Genomic DNA, 6000 nt, shown 5'->3' with positions numbered 1-6000 from the left:
ATGACTTTCCACACTGGACAAATTAAAGATGTTTACAATTTAGATGTCAGGTTTTTCATTGCTAGTTTATCTTATAAATCTATTATCATATAGATTTCTCTGTGTCCTAATCTGAGTTTATTTTAAGAAAATGTGGGTGGGTACTAAATAGGAATATCCCCAGGAAAGGATGATCTGTCAGCTTTTAAGGCAATCATTTTGGGGCTTATAAGCATTTTGTATTTGAAGTCTTTGATCTTTGTTCTCTTTTAGGTATTTTTTTCCCTATTGTGATACTCGTAGATATTTTTAAATTTAAACTTGAAATTTAAAAAATTCCCCAGCAAGTGAAAGAAATACTATTAGCTATGGATATTTTTCTTTCTCTCTCTCTTTTTTTTTTTTAAGGGCAGCCGTCTCCTTTTTAAATTTTTATTATTATTATTTGGCTGCACCACGCGGCATGTGGGATCTTATTTCCCTGACCAAGGCTCAAACCCAAGCCCCCTGCAGTGGAAGCGCAGTCTTTTAACCACTGGACCTCCAGGGAAGTCCGGTATTTTTCTATTAATGTTTCTTAGAATATATAGGTCTTTCCATGGTAGATTTTGGTCTTTATCAGTTCTGGAAAGTTTTATTCTTTTGCCATTGCATTGTATCTTTTCAATTTATCCTATTTTTAAAACAATTAATGCTATTGAGGTATTATTTACATATAATAAAATGCACCATTTTAACTGTACATTTCTGAGTTATAATTTTATATACCCATGTAACTGTCACCACAGTCAAGATATGGGACACTTCCATCACTCCAGTAACTGGCCTTGTGTTCTATCCCAGTCAACCAACACTTTCCCTAGACCTTAGGCAACCACTGATCTGGTATCTGTCACTGAGATTAGAATAATCTTTAATAGAGTTTCATCTGAATGGAATTATACAAATATGAATGGAAAAAAGGTGCTATGAATATTTGACTACATGTGTTTATGTGAGTAAATCGTTTTGTATTTCTTGGGTAAATACTTAGAAGCAGGATTGCTGGGTCGTATGGTAGGTGTATGTAAACTTTATAAGGAACAGCCAAACTGCTTTTTAAAGTAATTGTACTAAAAAATAAAAATAAAGTAATTGTACTATTTTACATTCCTGCCTCTACATTCTTGCTGACACTTGCTATTATCAGTTTTTTATATCTTAACCACTCTTGTGGCTGCGTAGTAGAATTTCATTGTGACTTTAATTTTCATTTCTTTCTTTCCTTCCTTCCTTCTTTTTTGGTCACACCACACGGCTTGCGGTATCTCAGTTCCCGGACCAGGGATTGAACCTGGGCCACAGCAGTGAAAGCGCCGAATCCTGACCACTAGGCCACCAAGGGACTCCCTGATTTGCATTTCTTTGTGACTGCTGCTGATGAACGTCTTTTCATGTGCTTACTGATCACATGCATATCTTTAAAGAGAAAAGTGTCCCTTCAAATCTTCTGCTCATTTTTATTGGGGTAGTTGCCTTCTTATTTTTGAGCTGTAAGAGTTCTTTATATGCTCTGGATACAAGTCCTTTGTCAGATACATGTTTTGCTGATGTTTTCTCCTGGTGTGTGGTTTATATTATATTTTTAAAATAATGTCTTTCAAAGAGCACAAGTTTTAAATTTTGATAAAATCCGACTAATCAATTTTTTAATAGTTTGTACTTTTTGTGTCCTGAGAAATCTTTCCCTACCCTAAGGTATGAAGATTTGGTCCTATGTTTTCTTCAAAACGTTTAAATAGTTTTAGTTTTTCTGTTTAGGTTTATGGGAGTGGCAGTGGAGAATACCATCTCTCAGGGGTCAGGCTCGAGAGATGTCATTTTCTATTTCTGGCCTTTTTTGGGGTGACCTCACTCACACCCCTGGCTTCAATCACCACCATATCCTGATGGTTCCAAGTCCACCTGTGCAATCCAGGCCCCTTCTCTGCTCCAGATCCGTGAAGCCAAGTAGCTTGGACATATCCTCCTGGTGTTTCACAGGCACAAGTAACACAGGCTCCTCCCTCCCCACAGCCCTGCTTCTCCCCAGGGCCCGCATCTCTGTAAAGATACCACCATCCTCCCAGGGGTCCAGCTCTCTCCAGGGGCTCCAAGTACAAGAAGTGCAAGTAGAGATCAGATGACACCAACGTCTAAGTAAAATGCCACTGCATTAATGTAGAATGGGAGAGAGCCCTTTAATGGGACAAGAACAGTCTCACTCCTCTGCAGGTGTGTTCCTGCCCTCACCCCAATACTCACAGATATTTTAATTGGTTTGGGGGAATAGCTCAGGGGCTGAAATATTTCACCCATAGCTAAGAACCCCTTTCTAGTGCCCAGTCTACGCACAACGTCCAGATCCAGACCATCCTCCCCTGGGCAGTGCGGGATGCCCTCTGCGGCCCTGTCCCTGCCTTCTCTGGACCCGTCCTTCCTGCGCTATCCTCTGTGAGCGCCCCCTAGCAGATGCTTCCTGTACTGCCTCTCACATCTGTTCTGTCTCCAGTGCTTCTGTAACCTTGATTCAGGCCCTCACCTCATACAAACAGCCTCTGAATATGACACCTGGGATCCAGGTTGACCCCTCTAAACGATTCCCTACTTCTTTGCAAAAGGGACTTTTAAAAAACACAAACTTGGCCAGGCCACAACAACTTTAGTTGTTGCCCGGGACTTCGGGATGAATCTCAAGCCCCCAGCTTGTGGTCCCCAGTTATAGGTTGAATTATGGCCCCCTCGAAAAAGATATGTTGTAATCCTAACGCTTAGCACCTCAGAATACGAGCTTATTTGGACACAGTGTGTTTACAGAGGTAGTCAGGTTAAATGAGGTCATTTGGGTTGACCCTAATCCAATATGACCAGTGTCCTTATGAAAAGAGATTTAGCCACAGAGACAGACATGCACAGAAAGAAGATAATGTAAAGACACCTAGGGGGGCCTTCCCTGGTGGCACAGTGGTTGAGAGTCCGCCTGCCGATGCAGGGGACACGGGTTTGTTCCCCGGTCTGGGAGGATCCCACATGCCGTGGAGTGGCTGGGCCTGTGAGCCATGGCCGCTGAGCCTGCACCTCCGGAGCCTGTGCTCCGCAATGGGAGAGGCCACAACAGTGAGAGGCCCACATACCGCAAAAAAAAAAAAAAAAAAAAAAAGAAAAAAAAAGACACCTAGGGGGAAGATGGGAAGAGTGATGCACCTATAAGCCAAGGAAGACCAAGGTTGCAGGCAAACACCAGAAGCTGGAAGAGGCAAGGAAAGATTCTCCTTCAGAGCCTTCAGAGGGAGCGTGGCCTTGCTGACACCTTAATTTGGACTGTGCCCTCAGAATGTGAGACAATAAATTTCTGTTGTTCTAAGTCACCCAGTTTTGGGCACTTTGTTACAGCAGCCCTGGAGGTGAATACAGCCCTCTCCGTGTTCAGCCTCCTGCTTCCTGCGCTTGTATGCTTCATGAGTTTCCCAAGGTGTACAGTTCTCTTACTGTTAGGAATGCTTCCTGCCATGTCCATGCCTCTGTGCAGGTGGGGCCCATCAAAGCACCAAATATGACTTGCCCTCTTGCAAAAAGCCACAAAAATTGGTGTTGGGAAAGGCAGTCTCATGCATGCAGTGTTTTGGCCCTCACTTGGCGGCATAAGAATGGGCCTTGGCTTAGAACTCTTCCTTACCAAGAGCCTATGCCGGGCTTATCACCTTGAGTGGGAGTATCTTTCCCTGTTTCAGTTTCAATGACTGCCCTTTTGTCTTTGTTTGAAGCGTGTGCATCTTATGGCACTTGGCCAACCCTACTGTTACATCTGTCCTCCTCGGAGAGGGGATGGGGTCTTTCCACTGCGGCACAGGGGGGATGCATGTAGGCAAATTGCCTTGCATCAGGCATCAGGGGAGACGGACTGGCCATGGCAGACTGATGCCCACTGTTGGAGCTGAACTTGCTCTGTGTCTTCTCTGCATAAGTAAAGTGTTGTCCCATCCAGTGCGTGACTGCACCGTGTTCTTCTTGGCTACTCAGATACCGACATGCAGTGGGCAGAGGTGTTTGTACTTCTATTCCTGGTGGCTGGCATAGTGATGATCTTTGCTATTCTCCATGTAGTTGGTATCCTGCTCTGGGATTGGTGACCAGTGCCCGGTAATCTGCTTGACAGATGTGATAGGATATAAGCTGGGAGTAGAGGTCAGAAACTGAGCCTTGGGGAAAACCTGCAGTTATATGGCTGGGACAGAAAAAGAGAGCATAGATGTTGCTGTTGGAGGGGAAATAAGAGAATCAGGACCATGGATGCACAGCTTCCAAGGATGATGCAGGGTTGCCAAGGAAACACACCACAGCTTGGTGGAGACATTAGGGGCTTGTCAAGTCCACTGCCCCAGGGTGATGCCGGCTCCCTGGGGGTGATGGGCTGACTGAGGTGCTGGCTACTTTCTGGCCACATGGGCACAAATGGGTTGTGGATAGTCTCCCTGTTGAGAGGTAGGAGCTGGTGCATCGGGCGAGGGCAGAGTTGGAGAGGTGGGTGCTATGATGAGTGGGGAAACTCTCCTCTGGCTCTTGGTCACCCTGGGGGTCCCATGCCATCTGCTGTCTCCTTCATCCCTTTCAACCTCCACTGCTTTGGCTTGCTCTCCAGTGCCTTCAGATAGCCTTTCAAAAAGAAGTATTTCCCGGGAATTCCCTGGCGGTCCAATGGTTAGGACGTGGAGCTCCCACTGCTGGGGCAGAGTTTGATCCCCAGTCAATCCCACAAGCCGTGTGGCAGGGGCAAAAAAAAAAATTTCCCAAGGGATTATAATCATTATGTGTGGGAGCATTGGACTGATAGGAGCTACTCCTACCGGAAGCCAGAAATGCTTCTAGGTGAATTTTAAAATATATATATTTTTGGTCATATTACAAATCCCAGGGAGATTTTGCTTGGCCTGCCATTACATCTATAGCTTAAATGGGGGCAAAATCAAGAGTGTTGCAATGTTAAATCTTCCCACGCAGGATGTTGTATGCCTCTTCATTTATTTTATTCTAGTCTAGATTGATATCTCTAACTGGAACAGAGAAAACGCCACCACCCTTTCCAATCCCCGAAGTGCACTGTGTATCCTTACTTGGCTTATAGCATCTGTATTAGGTTGAGTGGCAAATGCACGGCAGCTAATCACAGTGAGAAAAGCCAGAATGTTGCCCTAGATACTCACTGATGGGTTCCATTGCAGTTAGAGCCAGACCAGTAACAGGGGCTACTGAGTTCTTAGCAGAATGAAGGGGATACAACTCTCCTGACTTGCTGCTTCTGCCACCAGATAGGGTGTCGCTAGATTCACTGGTGGCTGGAAACCCAAACAGCAGCTTCTCTTGCTAACAACACTGACAGCAGCAAAGACAAACTTGAAGTCCCACCCTCCCGGCGGCCCTGCTCCCTTCCCTAGCATATCCTTACACCCTGAAAGTAGCACATGAGCAGCCTTGATCCTACACTCTCAAGAAATTCTGCATGGCTGTTTGTGGAAATGAATGGGGGACAAAAACGATGGGATTTAACCTGGGAGTAGAGGACAGAAACTGAGCCTTGGGGAAAACATGCAGTTATGTGGCTGGGACGGAAAGAGGATCCAGAAAGAGAGAGCATAGATGTTGCTGTTGGAGGGGAAATAAGACAAGCAGGACCCTGGACTCACAGCCTCCAAGGATGGTTAAAGCAAACGCTCCCGGCACAGTGGCAGCTGGTGTGACCCAGGAGGCGTCTCGGTGTGCATGTGTTGCTCAGTGGTGGATCCCTAATGGGGGTAACTTTCTCCGAAAGCGAAGCCTCAGCCTGGCCGGTCCTGCGGCCTGGGACAGGATATCGCTATGGCAGAAGCCATGGATGCAGAAGAGCGCGCTTAGTGAGAGAGAGAGAGCTGGGCAGCCCAAGGAGCCCCCCCGCACCATCCCCAGGGCAGACGGGACACGGAGACGTCCGTATCTTGCTGAGCACGTGTGGGCATCAGTCTCTGTAGC

This window comes from Monodon monoceros, unplaced genomic scaffold (assembly GCF_005190385.1).
Source record: "Monodon monoceros isolate NGI ecotype Baffin Bay Population unplaced genomic scaffold, NGI_Narwhal_1 Super_Scaffold_16, whole genome shotgun sequence".
In the NCBI taxonomy this organism is placed as follows: domain Eukaryota; kingdom Metazoa; phylum Chordata; class Mammalia; order Artiodactyla; family Monodontidae; genus Monodon; species Monodon monoceros.
This window is presented reverse-complemented; position numbering follows the sequence as displayed.